The sequence below is a fragment of the Scyliorhinus canicula genome, chromosome 2 (genome assembly GCF_902713615.1).
Source record: "Scyliorhinus canicula chromosome 2, sScyCan1.1, whole genome shotgun sequence".
Taxonomy (NCBI): domain Eukaryota; kingdom Metazoa; phylum Chordata; class Chondrichthyes; order Carcharhiniformes; family Scyliorhinidae; genus Scyliorhinus; species Scyliorhinus canicula.
In genome coordinates this window covers 78600072-78618563 of record NC_052147.1, presented here as the reverse complement: position 1 = coordinate 78618563, position 18492 = coordinate 78600072, and positions in this window count along the sequence as shown.

The following is an 18492-nucleotide window of genomic DNA, read 5'->3' as shown; positions in this document are numbered from 1 at the left end:
CAGACGGACTATTTTTTCTGAAAACTTTATAAGCCTTTATAAGGAATATAGTGTAGGAAAATGTGAAGTTATGCATTTTAGTAGAAAGAATAAAGAAGCTGAATATCATTTAAATGGCGAAAGACTACTGAAAACTGCAGCACCGAGAGATTTGGGAGTTCTTGTGCATAGATCACAAAAAGCTAAAATGAAGTTTAGCAGGTATTTGGGAAGGCAAATGGAATGTTGGCCTTTATTTCAAAGAAATGGAGCACAAAAATAGGGAGGTCTTGCTAAAACGATACAAGGCACTGGTTAGAATACCTGGAATACTATGAACAGTTTTGGTCCCCTTATCTAAGGAAGGATATAGAACATAGAACATAGAACATAGAACACTACAGCGCAGTACGGGCCCTTCGGCCCTCGATGTTGCGCCGACCTGTGAAACCATCTGAAGCCTATCTGACCTACACTATTCCATTTTCATCCATATGTCTATCCAGTGACCACTTAAATACCCTTAAAGTTGGCGAGTCTACTACTATTGCAGGCAGGGCGTTCCACACCCCTACTACTCTCTGAGTAAAGAAACTGCCTCTGACATCTGTCCTATATCTCTCACCCCTCAATTTAAAGCTATGTCCCCTCGTGTTGGTCATCACCATCCGAGGAAAAAGACTCTCACTGTCCACCCTATCTAACCCTCTGACTATCTTATATGTCTCTATTAAGTCACCTCTCAGCCTTCTCCTCTCTAACGAAAACAACCTCAATTCCCTGAGCCTTTCCTCGTAAGACCTTCCCTCCATACCAGGCAACATCCTAGTAAATCTCCTCTGAACCCTTTCCAAAGCTTCCACATCCTTCCTATAATGTGGTGACCAGAACTGCACGCAGTACTCCAGGTGTGGCCGCACCAGAGTTATGTACAGATGCAGCATGACCTTGTGGTTCCGAAACTCAATCCCCCTGCTTATAAAGGCTAGCACACCATATGCCTTCTTAACAGCCCTATTAACCTGGGTGGCAACTTTCAGGGATTTATGTACCTGGATGCCGAGATCTCTCTGTTCATCTACACTACCAAGAATCTTGCCATTAGCCCAGTACTCTGCATTCCTGTTACTCCTTCCAAAGTGAACCACCTCACACTTTTCCGCATTAAACTCCATCTGCCACCTCTCAGCCCAGCTCTGCAGCTTATCTATGTCCCTCTGTATCCTATAACATCCTTCAGCACTATCCACAACTCCACCGACCTTCGTGTCATCTGCAAATTTACTAACCCATCCTTCTACACCCTCTTCCAGGTCATTTATAAAAATGACAAACAGCAGTGGCCCCAAAACAGATCCTTGCGGTACACCACTAGTAACTGAACTCCAGGATGAACATTTGTCATCAACCACCACCCTCTGTCTTCTTTCAGCTAGCCAATTACTGATCCAAACCGCTAAATCACCTTCAATTCCATACTTCCTTATTTTCTGCAATAGCCTACCGTGGGGAACCTTATCAAACGCCTTACTGAAATCCATATACACCACATCAACAATATACTGGCATTGAAGGCAGTCCAGAGAAGGTTCACTAGGTTTCATAGAATTTACAGTGCAGAAGGAGACCATTTGGCCCATCGAGTCTGCACCGGCTCTTGGAAAGAGCACCCTACCCAAGGTCAACACCTCCACCCTATCCCCATAACCCAGTAACCCCACCTAACACTTAAGGGCAATTTGGACCCTAAGGACAATTTAGCATGGCCAATCCACCTAACCTGCACATCTTTGGACTGTGGGAGGAAACCGGAGCACCCGGAGGAAACCCATGCACACACGGGGAGAACGTGCAGACTCCACACAGACAGTGACCCAAGCCGGGATTCGAACCTGGGACCCTGGAGCTGTGAAGCATTTGTGCTAACCACAATGCTACCGTGCTGCCCACTGGGTTGATCCCACGTATGGAGAGACTTTCTTTTGAGAGGTTGAGTAGGTTGGGCATGAACTTATTGAAGTTTAGAAGAATGAGAGAAGATCGTATTGAGAAAGAAAGGACTCCTTGACAGGGTAGATGCTGGAAGGCTGTTTTCCCTTGTGGGAGGGTCTAGGATCAGAGGGCATAATCTCAGAGCAAGGGGTCACCCATTTAAGACAGAGATGAGGAGGAATTTCTTCTCTCAGAAGGTAGTGAATCTGTGGAACGAATTGCTGCAGAAGACTATAGAGTTTGGGTCATTACGTATGTTCAAGGCTGAAATAGACAGTTTTTAATCAGTGAGGGAATCAAGGGTTATGGGAATAAGGCAGGAAAGTAGAGTTGAGGATTATATCAGATCAGTCATGATCTCATTGAACGGCGGAGCAGACTCGATGGGCTGAATGGCCTACTTCTGCTCCTACGTCTTATAGTCTTATGGACTTCCCATTCCAAATTAGTAATGAAGCATTAATTTAAATATAAAGTTTGCTTTGCTCTCAAGAATATTAAGTATGCAAACAAATGGACTTCATGCTAAAATAGAGTACTGGACATTTTTAGTCCCAGAAAGGGTTAAATGCAACTGCATCCTTTGTCTAAAACTACAACACATTTATAATCAGAAGATTCAACTGATAGATGTGGTTATTCAACATCTTCACTACATTGCTTTGAACCATCTGCTAATTATTCTTGCTGTGTGATATGAACAGCTCTCTCCACAGGTTCCAGCTTTCCTTTGTTCATTGGGAATAAATGATGACCACATTGAGACAAATAGAGCTTGCATTCCAGGCAAATGAAAAGCCGAGGTTTTCTTCTGCACAACTGCTGCATGTCCATTAGTGCTAGTAGTAAATTAACATTGATTTAGAAAAGCGAGTTGTCACCAAGGAGGATCATTATTGTAAAGGTCATCTCTACATTTTAATCAATATGAGAGCACAGCAAAACTTCTATGTCTAAATTTCCCAACTGCTAACTTTTAATAGCTGAAAACTCTTTCATGCTTTCCAAATTATATTCTGGCATTCATGGATAGAGCCCAAATTACTACTTTCCCAAGCACCTTACATACCTATGGTTATAGTAATGGTTATTTAAGAAATATTTATGATAAAAATGTTCTGAAAGGAGCAAATTAAGAGGAATGTGACTGGCACTGATGGGCAAGAACTGCTCCATGATCTGCCTCTGCTCTCTGTGCACAACACACAAAATCGCTGAATGTGGCGTGTTTCTGCATTCTCTTGGCATATTTCAGTATTTTTCTTTTTGTTTTTTCTCCTTCTTTCAGCTGCTATGGTTATTAATTCCTGTAATTTCTTGAGTGGGAGGATTCATGTGACCTGCTTGGATACAGCAATCAATACCATGTTTTGCTGCAATAGGTCCGAATATAGTAAAACAAATTTATACATGTCTTTTCTATTCTTATAACTAAAAAGTTCTCTTATTTATCGCAGTACTTAAGTTTTATTATTTTCACATCTTTAATTGGAGTGATGCTGATCTTATGCTCACAAGTTTGTTTAATATTCGGGGTGCTGCTGGAGAGCTGGATCACAACATCACACACTCAATCACCTCTCTCACACTCACTCACCTCTCTCACACTCACTCACACACTCAATCACCTCTCTCACACTCACTCACCTCTCTCACACTCACTCACACACTCAATCACCTCTCTCACACACTCAATCACCTCTCTCACACTCACTCACCTCTCTCACACTCACTCACACACTCACTCACCTCTCTCACACTCACACACTCACTCACCTCTCTCACACTCACTCACCTCTCTCGCACTCACTCACTCACCTCTCTCACACTCACTCAATCACCTCTCTCACACTCACTCACCTCTCTCACACTCACTCACACACTCAATCACCTCTCTCACACTCACTCACACACTCACTCACCTCTCACACTCACTCACGTCTCTCGCACTCACTCACCTCTCTCACACTCACTCACCTCTCTCGCACTCGCTCACTCACCTCTCTCGCACTCACTCACATCTCTCGCACACACTCACTTCCCTCTCTCGCACAAACTCACTCACTCACTCACACACACTCACTCACCTCTTTCACAGCCACTCACACACTCACTCACCTCTCTCACACTCAATCACCTCTCTCACACTCACTCACACACTCACTCACCTCTCTCACACTCACTCACCTCTCTCGTACTCACTCACTCACCTCTCACACTCACTCACTCACCTCTCTCACACACATTCACTCACCTCTCACACACACTCACTCACCTCTCTCACACTCACTCACTCACCTCTCTCACACACAATCACTCACCTCTCTCACACTCACTCACCTCTCACACACACTCACTCACCTCTCTCACACTCACTCACCTCTCTCGTACTCACTCACTCACCTCTTACACACACTCACTCACCTCTCTCACACTCACTCACTCACCTCTCTCACACACAATCACTCACCTCTCTCACACTCACTCACCTCTCACACACACTCACTCACCTCTCTCACACTCACTCACCTCTCTCGTACTCACTCACTCACCTCTTACACACACTCACTCACCTCTCTCACACACATTCACTCACCTCTCACACACACCTCTCACCTCTCTCACACTCACTCACTCACCTCTCTCACACACAATCGCTCACCTCTCTCACACACACTCACTCACCTCTCTCGCACTCACTCACACACTCACTCACCTCTCACACTCAATCACCTCTCTCACACTCACTCACACACTCACTCACCTCTCTCACACTCACTCACCTCTCTCACACTCACTCACTCACCTCTCTCACACACAATCACTCACCTCTCTCACACTCACTCACTCACCTCTCACACACACTCACTCACCTCTCTCACACACACTCACTCACCTCTCTCACACTCACGCACTCACCTCTCTCACACTCACACACACTCACTCACCTCTCTCACACTCACTCACTCACCTCTCTCACACACACTCACTCACCTCTCTCACCTCACTCACACACTCACTCACCTCTCTCACACTCAATCACCTCTCTCACACTCACTCACACACTCACTCACCTCTCACATTCACTCACTCACCTCTCTCACACACACTCACTCACCTCTCTCACACACTCACACACTCACTCCCCTCTCTCACACTCACTCACTCACCTCTCTCACTCCCCTCTCTCACACACACTCACTCACTCACTCACCTCTCGCACAAACTCACTCACCTCTCTCACACTCACTCACCTCTCTCACACACTAACTCCCTCCTCTCACACTCACTCACTCACCTCTTTCACACACTCACACACACTCACTCACCTCTCTCGCACTCACTCACCTCTCTCGCACACACTCACTCACTCACTCCCCTCTCTCACACACACTCACTCACTCACCTCTCTCACACACACTCACTCACCTCTCTCGCACAAACTCACTCACTCACACAAATTCACACTCACTCACCTCTCTCGCACACACTCACTCACCTTTCTCGCACAAACTCACTCACTCACACAAATTCACAAACACTCACCTCTCTCACACACACTCACTCACCTCTCTCGCACACACTCACTCACCTCTCTCGCACAAACTCACTCACTCACTCACACACACTCACTCACCTCTCTCGCACACACTCACTCACCTCTCTCACACACACTCACTCACCTCTCTCGCACAAACTCACTCACTCACACAAATTCACAAACACTCCCCTCTCTCACACTCACTCACTCACCTCTCTCGCACACACTCACTCACCTCTCTCGCACAAACTCACTCACTCACACACACTCACTCACCTCTCTCGCACACACTCACTCACCTCTCTCACACACACTCACTCACCTCTCTCGCACAAACTCACTCACTCACCTCTCTCGCACACACTCACTCAGTCACTCATACAAACTCACACACTCACTCACCTCTCTCGCACAAACTCACACGCTCACTCACATAAACCCACTCACTCACTAACCTCTCTCACCCAAACTCACTCACCTCTCTTGCACAAACTCACTCACTCACACACTCACTCACCTCTCTCACACAAACTCACTCACTCACTCACACAAACTCACTCACTCACTCACCTCTCTCTCACACACACTCACCTCTCTCGCACAAACCCACTCACTCACAAACTCACACTCATCCCTCGTTCACACACGCAAACTCAGTCACCCACGTACACCTCACACTCACCTCTCTTATGCACATACTTATCTTCTCTTTCTTACATACGCACACTTACACACTCACCTCTCTCACGCACAAACTCACTCACTCACACACATAAACTCACACTCACCTCTCTCTCACACACACAAACTCACACTCACCTCTCACATACTCACAAACTCACTCATTCTCACACATAATAACTCATCTCTCACACACACTCACCAACTGTACTCAGTTCTCTCTCACACGCACTCACTAGCAGACACTTACACACACAAACACACAAACTCAGAGTATTACCCTGGGTCTCTGGATCACCAGTCCATTGACAATACTACTGCGCCACTGCCTCCTCTGAGCATTAGTTTTTTAAGACTAAGTAATTTGAAAAGTTAGCGAGTAAGGCAATATGCGTTTAAGACATGCCAGGTATTGTCAGCTGAGTGGAATGTGTGAACTTGGATCTGAAAGCTCTGTCTTTGTCGGCCAGTGACCCCAAACTCTCGAAGGCTCAGATCACCTCATCAGTACCAGTTAACAAAGACCGTTTTATCCTCAGTATTATGTCTTGTAATCCAGGGCTGTCCAAGCACAGTGTAAGTTTGTGCCCTGACACTCCAGCCTGCAAGGGCTCTTTGTGGGCATTCATGGACCATACCGGCATCCGAGATGACCACATGTGCAGGATGTTCTCCCAACTACAGAAACCAGAGCTCCAGGTTTCAGAGTGTGAGCGGTGGCTGGCGACTCTGTGGTACATCCGCGAGGCTGAGAGTTACATGGATGCCACATTTAGAGAGGTGGACACACCACAGCTCAAGGGACTGGAGGAAAGAAGGGTGACAACCAGGGGTCAGATTTCTTGAAATGTATTCAGGAGATTTTTTTTTAATGTCAATGTGTAGAAGGTCTAACAAGTAAGAGGCATGTGCTGGATCTAATTCTGGTGAAGGAAGCGGGACAGGTCTTTGAGGAAGCAATGGGGGAGCATTTTAGTGATAGTGACTGCAACACAGCGCAATTTAATTTTGCAATGGAAAAGGAAAACAATGGTCTGCAAAAAAATGTTTTGGATCGGGGCAAGATTTTATTAGAATAAAGCTGGATTTGGCCAAAGTAGACTTGGAATAGCTTCTTGTAGAAAAATCTACACCAGAGCATTGCGGGAGACACTCAAAAAGGAAATGGGGAGAGTCAACTCAACATGTTCCCTTTAGTGTAAAATCTAGGAGCAACAAGCCCAAAGAACCCTGGATATCTAGGAATATTCAGGACTGGATTAGAAAGAAAAGAGAGACTTTTAGCAGGTACAAAGGGAACAAATTAATGAAGGCCTTGGTGGAGCCTAGAAAATGCAGGAAGGGACTTAAGAAAATAATTAAGAGAGCAAAGAGTGGGCATGAAAAAACACTGCCAGGTAGGATTATGGAGTATGGCAAGATATTCTATTTGTACATAAAGGATAACCCAGGGGGTCCGTAGACAGGTCCCATCTTTCCCATGCCTCCCGCCAATGGGGATCCAAGACAGAATAGTCTCTAGGGGAGAAGAAGGGGAGGGTAGAGTTTCTGATATTTATAAGGTGCTCATGAGGGAGGAATGGTCCCAGACGGAGGAACTGAAACTTAAATGGGAGGAGGAGCGGGGAAATGGAGGACGGGCTGTGGGCAGAGGCCCTGAGTAGGGTAAATTCGACCGCAACATGTGCCAGGCTCGGGCTGATTCAATTTAAGGTCATTCACCGGGCCCACATGACGGTGGCTCAGATGAGCAAATTCTTTGGGATAGAGGACAAATGCGCTAGGTGCGCGGGAGGACCAGCGAACCACGTTCACATGTTTTGGGCATGCCCTAAGCTTAGGGGATACTGGGGGGGATTTGCGGGCGTCATGTCCCGGGTGCTAAAAACAAGGATGGCGATGGGTCCAGGGGTGGCAATTTTTGGGGTTTTGGAAGACCCGGGAGTCCAGGGGGAGAAAGAGGCCGATGTTTTGGCCTTTGCTTCCCTGATAGCCCGGCGACGAATACTATTGGCGTGGAGGGACTCAAAGCACCCGAAGACTGAGTTGTGACTTGCGGACATGTCGAGTTTCCTGGGTATGGAAAAAATTAAGTTCGCCTTGAGGGGATCTGTACAGGGGTTCGCCCAAAGGTGGCAACCATTCATTGACTTCTTTGCGGGAGAGTGAGCATCAGCAGGGGGTGGGAGGGGTAGAGTAGAGTAGGAGGGATAAAATGGCGGGTAGTACTGGTGGGAGAGGAGCGGGCTTGTGCAGTATGTTACGATTGAAGTATTGAATGTACGTGGATGTTTGCACATTTTTGCCTTTTTTGCTTTCTTTCTGTTGATGTCTGTAACTGTTTACAAAGCCAAAACCTACCTCAATAAAATTGTTTATTAAAACAAAAAGGATAACCCAGGGGAAGGGCCCATTCGAGACCAAGGAGGAAATCTGTGGGTGACGCCAGAGGACTTGGTCGGGTGTTAAATTAGTACTTCACATCTGTTTTCACTAGGGAGGAAGAGAATGGAGGTACAGAATTCAGGGAGAGGGACTGTGAGGTCCTTGTGCATTTTGGCAGAGGGAGGTACTGCAGGTTTTGGCAGGCTTAAAAACGGACAAACCCCCAGGTCCAGATGAACTGTATCCCAGGCTGCTGTGGGAGGCAAGGGAGGACATTACAATAGCTCTGACCCAAATTTTTAATTCCTCTCTGGGCCACAGGGGACGTGCCAGAGGTTTGCAGGACAGCTAATGTAGTTCCACTTTTTAAGAAGGGTGGCAGAAGGGCAGCACGGTGGCGCAGTGGTAGCACTGCAGTCTCATGGCGCTGAGGTCCTAGGTTCGATCCTGGCTCTGGGTCACTGTCCGTGTGGAGTTTGCACATTCTCCCCGTGTCTGTGTGGGTTTCACCCCCACAACCCAAAGATGTGCAGGGTAGGTGGATTGGCCACACTAAATTGCCCCTTAATTGGAAAAAACGAATTGGACATTCTAAATTAATTTAAAAAAAAGAAGGGTGGCAGAGATAAACCAGGGAATTACAGACCAGTGAATTACACATCATTAGTAGGGAAACAATGGGAGAAAATCTGAAGGAGAAAATTAATATCCACATGGAGAGGCAAGGTTTGATCAGGGATAGTATCAAGATTCCAGATCAGACCCCAATAGTGGCCAAGGTACTGGGCAGAAACCCCAATATTTAATTTCAATTTTGTAAGACTGTGGGAAAAGGATACCTCGCTCCAGGTGAGAATTCATGAAGAATCCACTGGCAACACCACTAGGCCACTGCCTCCCCATAGGGTAGGTAAGAAGGCATATAGGACACTTGCGTTTATCAGTCATGATATAGTTTATAAAAGTATGGAGGTTATGTTGGAGCTATACAAAATTTTGGTTAGGTCACAGCTTTAGGACTGTGTGCAGTTCTGGTCACCCATTATAGGAAGAATGTGATTTCACTGGAGAGGATGCAGAGGAGGTTCACCAGGATGTTGCCTGGGATGGAGCATTTGAGCTATGATGAGAGACTGGACAGGCTTGGGATGTTTTCTTTCGAGCAGGGAAAGCTGAGGGAGGACCTGATTCAGGTGTTTAAGATGATGAGAAGCATGGGCAGGGTGGATCAGAAACAGTTGTTCCCCTTAGTTGAAGAGTCAATAGCAAGAGGGAATAATTTCAAGGTGAGGTTTAGAATGGATTTGAGGAAACTTTTTTCACCCAGAGGATGGTGGGAGTCTGGAATGCACTGCTCAGGAGGATTGTAGAGGTGGGAAACCTCATAATCTTTAAAATATATGTGGTTGAGCACCTGGACATAACATTCAAGGCTCTGGGTCAAGCGCTGGAAAGTGGGATTAATGCAGATTTAGTCCAGTAGAGACTTGATGGGCCGAAGAGCCGCTTTTGTACTGTATGTCCCCATAACTATGACTCACTGAGTTTCATCTCTCATACACACAGTCATCCACTCTCAACTCACACATGCTCTTATCTCTCACACATATACTGACTAACTCACTCATCTATCACATACTCACCTCTCTCCAATGCCCAGCCGCCCCCTCCCTCCACAGCTTGTTGCCCGAATGCCCCATTTGTAAGCAATAATCCATCCCGCACCTCGCAGGCCCTGCTCCACCCCCTCTAAAAGCCCTATTCTACACTCCCCTTGCAGTCCTGGATCTCCCCTCTCAGACTCCCCCACACGCAGGCCGGCACTCACCTGCTCACAGGTCCGCTTTCCCCCACTCGCAGGCCCAGCTCTCAGTTCCTCACACGCCCCTCTCTCCCCCAATTCTAGGCCTGGCTCTCAGCATGGCTCCTTCTCCCTGCTCAACCTGATCAATGCAATTTACGTTTTGGGCTGTTTTAAGCTCATCCAATCAGAAGGTGGATTCTGGAAAAGTCAGCCTCTGATTGGACATGCTGGAAACTGCTTGAACCTCAAACGATATTGATCTGCCTGGCCGAGACCCCCTGGGAGGGAAGCTCCCGTCGAGGCCTGGGCTTCCGCGGAACCCCTGATCAAAGTAAATAATTCCAGGACCATGATTGCTCTGTTCCCAGATGATCCCTGATAAAGGAGTTGTGCTCCGAAAGCTGGTGACTCCAAACTAACCTGTTGGACTTTAACCTGGTGTTGTAAGGCTTCTTACTGTGCCCCGGGCCAAGATCCGGTATGCACCATTCTGAGGGAATCTTATCCTGGTGTTGTGTGCTCTGAGGCATTATTCTTTTTATGTACTCTGGAATCTAAATGCTTGTGTTTAGTGCAGAAGGCAAAAATTTTAACTATGGCCAATGGTTTAAAATGGGCAAAATCGGTGAAGAGTGTCAGGTAAGCTACCACTCGGAAGTGATGTCTGGAGAAAAATAGAGTTTTATTCAGGTTACTATTCAATCCTCCTACTCCCCGAAGGGTCTCCTGCACTCTGCCCACACCTGGGCCGAGGTATTTATATCCCAGCAGTCATAGGTAAAGGGGTAGCCCCGCCCCTCATCTGGGTAGATCGCATTCAAGTGAGGCCACAAGAACTCTGCTGTTGCAGATCCCTGGGCCTCCTGTAGGGTTATAAAACCCCTCGCCCCGCAAATCTGATACGTCATCCATATCAACAGAAGGGGGAAAATCCTTTGCGCTCTTTGTCAAAGCCTGATTATCCGACACCCGCTGCTCTGGGCCCAGAGGGGTGTGACGGACCGGGGAGTGTCGCTTTCTGTGATCGTCTGTGGGGTTCTGCTGCCTGTCGCTCGGCGGTCACCCCTGGACCTGCGTCGGCGTCCATTGGCATCAACTCCATATCCGACTGCTGGTTGGATTGGTTGATCTCCCACATTTCCGAGTCACTGGGTCCAGCCACCTCACTGGATACCACTGGCAACACCTCCGGAGGTAGAGACCCCACCAGGTTCGGGATCCATGGTCAGTCCTCGGATATCTGTTCCACCCGGCTCTGGAGATGGCCTACCTGCTGATTTGAGTCCTTCCCTTGCACCTGCACTATATACGAGATTGGCCCGGTGCGTTTTATGACCATTCCTGGAATCAATAATGCCTTCCTTGTCAGTAAAATTCCAGATATAATCGGATTCTCCAGCCGTGAATTTTCACACGCGCCTGGTTCGCTTCGCTCCGTGAGTCCGTTCCTGCTGGTCACGGATCCTGTCCCTGATGTCCGGCGACACATGGCTCAATCAGGTGCGCAAGCGACAACCCATCAAAAGCTCCGCAGGCGGGTTTCTGTTGAGCCTGTGGTCTGTTTCACCATCCCAAGTTTGAATGTCTGTACGGCACGTTCTGCCAACGCATTCGATGACAGGGTACAAGGCGGGTACGGACGTGATGGACTCCATTTTGCTTCAAAATAATCCGCAAACTGTTACCTAGTGAACGCGGTGCCATTGCCGACATGAATACCTCCAAGGTCCATGAACTCTGGAGATCTGCTGGACTTCTTCAGTGGTGGTGCGTGATGTGGCCATTATCATCCGGTGTCCGTTCACTTACAATGCGCGTCTGCTATCAGTAGATACGTTGCCCCCTGAAAAGGCCCCGCAAAATCCACCTGGGGGCGGGAGAATGGTTGGCCCGGCCATTCCCATGGGGGAAGTGGAGCTGCCGGGATGAGCTATTGGTGCACCTGGCATCAGGTCCACTGTTTGGCTAACTTCTTGATCCCCGTGTGAATGCCGGGCCATCACACAGAGCTCCAGGACAACATTTTCATTTTGGAGGCACCTGGGTGGAGGTTCTGCCCCCTGGCCCCCTGGCCACGGTCAGGGGTGACCAACCAGGAGTTCCATAGGAGGATGCCATCCACCACGATGAGTTCTGCCACTTTTGTGGCAAAATCCTACAGGTCCTCCAGGAGGGCTTGGCGCTGGGCCCCATACAGCAGGATGTGGCAGACCCTGGTCAGCAGAGGGACCAAGCCTTTACTTGGGCCACCGTTACTGGCAATGAGTCCATAAAATGCAAGTTTGAGACTACCTCGTCCAATGCCACTGGCGTTGGCCCACTGGTGGGTAGCGGGAGGCGGCTGGGAGCGCCCGCATGGGGAATATACACGGACGCTGCCAGAAGGAGACGCCAACGCTGAATGCGGGCACATGCCACCGGGGGAATTGCCTTGTCCTTTTGAATAACCCCAAAAGCGGCGTCTGGTCAGTATAGCCCACAGGATGAGGTAAGCAGCTGGCTTATGTGCATCCTGGGGCTACATCTAGACGTAGTGATCGAGCAAGTAAGGCCCAAGTATATCGGGGGGCACTGGATGGGCTCGGGTAGTTGGAGTGTGCGTTTGGAGGGAGGGGGCATTGTGGGCATTGGGAGGTTTGGGTGGGGAGGGGAGGAGAGTCGGGTGGCACCATCAGAAGAATGGGGCAGTGGTGTGCACTTGTACGAGCAACATTAAAATACCCTCATTAGAACCAGAATGACGCCTCTGCCTCTTTGTTCCACAGTGCAGGCCAACCACCAATCGCAAGCCTCAGCCCCCCCGCGCCCCACCCGAGACAACCTGCCCATTCACACCGCAGACATGTGCCCAAGGTTGGGGCCCATCCCCTGGGTGTACGGCTGTTGGCTGCTACATGTGTGGTGTTGCCTCCCACAGTGTTCAAGCACAGTGTCCATGCACTAAGGTGTGATTGGGTTGCTAGGCAAAGAGCCGTCCATGCTACATGGACCACCCACCCCCAGGGATCCACTTGGCTTGTGTGAAGTGCTGACTTAACCACGATTGCCAATTCCATATCAGCAATAGATTTCAGCAGCATGGCCAGAGGCCTTTGCGGCCAGTGGGAGTTATGGGTGGTCAGTGGAGCAGATAGGCAGGGGCTAGGACTTCTCCAGGAACAGGAGCATACGGTCCAGGGGTTGGCATGGTGGACCCATGCACATCAAACCCCCCTCAACCCTGCTCGAGCCTCCCAAGTCCCGATACCCCCAGCCCCCCCCCCCCCCCCCCCATGAAGGTCCACCCCAACCGGGGCTGCACCTCCCGGTTGCCACCTCCCCGGAACATAGGGGCAGCATGCCCAGTGCCTCCAGGCTCATTGCCTGTGAGCAAAGATGGCTGCTCACCACCTCGGCTCCCCGCAGCAGCCCATCCACGAGGCTCACATTTTTAAAAAGGAGTTCTAATCGGCGCCAACATGTCCACTTATCATACAATCAGTGTAGCCGTCTGGGATGGCCACTTCCAAATAGGTACAGAGCAACTCGCAAAGACTGATGGGTAAAACGGATAAGCCAAGAGTCAGGAGGGCTCAGAGCCTGAAATGCATATTTGTCCGCAAAGTCCAGACGGCATCGAAACTCCGTCCCATTAGCCTGTTAATCAGGCCGATTAGCATGTGATGGCCCACCTCCCCCAAAACAAAGGACTGGTACTCCAGCATCCGGGACAGTCCCAGGCATTTTGGCGCCACTCCCTGTTCAAGGGAAACACAAACAACGGGGTCAGTGACCTGCTTGGGACACACCCAGCCATCCAGATCCCCGCCCACTTATTGGTTAAGGAATCGAACATAGTGATCAGGGATCACCCAATTAGTAAGGCCCAAATCAAAGGACCGCCCAAAAGAGTGCGGAACCCCCCCCTCCCCCCCAGTATAAAGGAAGAGTTTGCCATATGCTCGCTCTCTCTTGGCCTTGGTACCCCGGTCACGGCCATCGCCAATTGCAGCAACACCAGAAGAAAGTTCGAGTTCAAAGCCCACTACCAGAAGGACGAGCCTGGCTGAGCAGCAGTTACTCCTTCGAACCCGAGAGATCCAGAATTGAACAGCGGCCACTGTTTCCTGACCTAAACCGGGTGCCCGAAGTTAAGTACAGGTTGTCTTAGTAATAGATGTAGTTGACTAGTAGTTTTATGTTGCATGACTTATTGTATGGAAATAAAGTACCCTTGACCTTGAACTAACTAACTGGTGTTTGGCTCTTTGATCGATAGCCGGTTGAAACCTGTGGTGGTATCATTCGATACCTGGCGACTCTAAGCATTTGGACATAGGCAATATAGAAAGAAGGGGCAGCAGGGTAGCATGGTGGTTAGCATAAATGCTTCACAGCTCCAGGGTCCCAGGTTCGATTCCCGGCTGGGTCACTGTCTGTGTGGAGTCTGCACGTCCTCCCCCTGTGTGCGTGGGTTTCCTCCGGGTGCTCCGGTTTCCTCCCACAGTCCAAAGATGTGCGGGTTAGGTGGATTGGCCATGCTAAATTGCCCGTAGTGTCCTAATTAAAGTAAGGTTAAGGAGGGGGGTTGTTGGGTTACGGGTATAGGGTGGATACGTGGGTTTGAGTAGGGTGATCATGGCTCGGCACAACATTGAGGGCCGAAGGGCCTGTTCTGTGCTGTACTGTTCTATGTTCTAAGGCAAATTCACTGATTGCCTTAATCGGAACAGAGCCACAGAAAAGACCAAGTAGTAGAGAAAACGCACAACATCATAAGATCATAGAATCATAGAATTTACAGAGCCGAAGGAGGCCATTTGGCCCATCGAGTCTGCACCAGCTCTTGGAAAGAGCACCCTAATTAAGCCCATGCCTCCACCCTATCCCCATAACCTCACTAATGTTTTGGACACTAAGGGGCAATTTAGCATGGCCAATCCACCTAATCCGCACATCTTTGGACTGTGAAGGGCAGTGTGGTCGTGCAGCAGTTAGCACTGCTGCCTCACAGCGCCGAGGGTCCCAGGTTCGATCCCGGCTCCGGGTCACTGTCCGTGTGGAGTTTGCACATTCTCCCCCTGTTTGCATGGGTTTCGCCCCCACAACCCAAAGATGTGCAGGGTAGGTCGATTGGCCACACTAAATTTCCCCTTAATTGGAAACAAAAATGAAGTGGGTACACTAAATTTATATTTAAAAAAATCTTTGGACTGTGGGAAGAAACCGTAGCACCCAAAGGAAACCCACGCTGACACGCTGACACGCAAATTCCACACAGACAGTTACCCGAGGTTGGAATTGAACCCGGGACCATGGAGCTGTGAGGCAGCAATGCTAACCACTGTGCCGCTGTGCCATCGTGCCACTTGCTGGGAAGGCTGCTGAATCACAGGAGCCCGTTGGATATGGAGTGGCTCCGATAATTTTACGGAGATAGGGTTGAAGTGGTGATAATTGGTTTCTCACCACGCTACGGGGGGATCACGATTTTGCCTACGGGAGCGGGCCCGTTGCATCGCAAACCGTTTGGCACCCGGCACAGCTCTCGTTTTCCACCTCTCCCACTGTTCACCGGCCTCATCTCGCTCAAAAGCAACAAGGAGACAATTGCGCCTTATCTTTCAATATTTGAAGGCTTTCAAATTGATTTTTAAGTGTTTTGTTTCTTATGAAAGTACATTGATGCTTTAATATTCAGAAAATTATGAGATTACAGACAGATTTTCTACTTTACCAGATGGATGGCCAATATCATTTTAATTTACAAACACGGTACATTCCTTTTTTTTAAATAACAAATAAAAAGCTTAGACTAATGGGTATCTAAGGAACTGCAAGGATAATTGAATGAATTCTGATTTTCCAGACTTGTGCGAATATTTCATTCGTATAATTTGTCTGGCGATGACAAAGAACATTTTAAAAACTACATAGGAAAAGAAATGTGCTTTTCGTGCCACAAAAACAATAATATGAAGGTAATAACTTTGATAAACAGCGGCACAGTACTACAGTGGTTAGCACTGCTGCCTGACAGTGCCAGAGACCCGGGTTCAATTCCAGCCTCGGGTGACTGTGTGGAGTTTGCACTTTCTCCCCGTGTATGTGTGGGTTTCCTTCAAGTGCTCTGGTTTCCTCCCACTGTCTAAAGATGTGCAGGCTAGGGTGATTGGCCAAGATAAATTGTCCTTTGTGTGTCCAAAGGTTAGGTGGGATTACAAGGGTAGGCTGGTGGGGTGCCCCTTCGGAGGGTCGGTGCAAATCTGATGGGGTGAATGGCCTCCTTCTGCACTGTGGGGATTCTATGATTCTAAGATGTCATGCATTGGAATAATTGATGCTTCTCCAATCATGATTACAATAAATTGATGCATTTTCAAATTCATGAAACTGGGCACTTTGATCTAAGGAACATTGGAGGTGCTAAGTCTAGGACTGACATACTTGGGTCATTTAAAGGGATCCCATCTCATTTGTTGGGAAATTGGAATAGCCTTGTTTCAATTACTCCTTTTTATTTTTCGGGGATGAGTGGCAGGTCTAAATATGGGGAATCTCATGATCACAAACTCCTCCAGAACCATATGTGTCTCTCAGTGTGAACATATTTTCATTATTCGTGTATCATTTTCTGATAAACACTGCCAGCAGCGTTACCATATGGGGACTTGCTGCATTTCCTCCTTGTTCAAATATTTCAATGTGACTTCTGTGGCCCTCCGACGATTTGATGTTCTTTCTTGCTGGCTATAAGTGGATCAGAATATTCAGCATTAATTAATCACTGGTATGTTACATTGTAAGAAAGAGCTCGAAAGCAGCTTTAAACCCAATATTTGCTTAAATGTACTACATTTAATGTACAATCCAGAAAAGTAAGGTTATTAGTGAAGAAATAAAACATTCGTCCTGAATCTTTATTGACCTAAAAAGAACCTTTGACAAGAAATTCCTCATAACTTATCCTGTCTAAACTAATGTGGCAGGGGGATGGGAACCAGATTAGGAAGTTAGAGATAAGTAAAGAGGCAGCAACTAAAGCCAGTAAGGTACTAGATAATAAACTCATTGTGACTAAGGGGAAAAGTAGACAGGGAAGAGATGATGAACGCAAAGGGACAGGTGGTCTGAGGTGCATTTGTTTTAATGCGAGAAGTGTAGCAGGTAAGGCAGATAAATTTAGGGCTTGGATTAGTACCTGGGAATATGATGTTATTGATATTACTGAGACTTGGTTGAGGGAAGGGCAAGATTGGCAATTAAATATACCAGGGTATAGATGCTTCATGAGGGATAGAGAGGGAGGTAAAAGGGGGGAAGGAGTTGCATTACTGGTCAGAGATGATGTCACAGCTGTGATTGAGGAGGGCACTACGGAGGATTCGAGCACTGAGGCAATATGGATAGAGATAAGAAATAGAAAGGGTGCAGTAACATTGTTAGGACTTTACTACAGGCCTCCCAAAAGCGAGCATGAAGTAGAGGTACAAATATTTAGACAGATTATAGAAAAATGTAGGAGCAATAGGGTGGTTGTGATGGGAGATTTTAACTTCCCCAACATTGAATGGGACTCATGTAGTGTTCGAGGCTTAGATGGAGCAGAGTTTGTAAGGAGCATCCAGGAGAGTTTTTTAGAATAGTATGTAAATAGTCCAACTCGGGAAGGGGTCACACTGGACCTGGTATTGGGGAATGGTCCCAGCCAGGTGGTTGAAGTTTCAGCCGGTGATAACTTTGGGAATAGCGATCACAATTCCGTAAGTTTTAGAATACTCATGGGCAAAGACGAGAGTGGTCCTAAAGGAAGAGTGCTAAATTGTGGAAAGGCAAGTATAACAAAATTCGGCAGGAGCTAGGGAATGTGGATTGGGAGCAGCTGTTTAAGGGTAAATCCATATTTGAAATGTGGGAGTCTTTTAAGGAAAGGTTGATTAGAGTGCAGGACAGACATGTTCCTGTGAAAATGAAAGATAGAAATGGCAAGATTAGGGAACTATGGATAACGGGTGGAAATGTAAGACTAGCTAAGATGAAAAAGGAAGCACACATAAGATCTAGGCGACTTAAAACTGATGAATCTTTGGAGGAATATCGGGAAAGTAGGACAAATCTCAAACGCGCAATA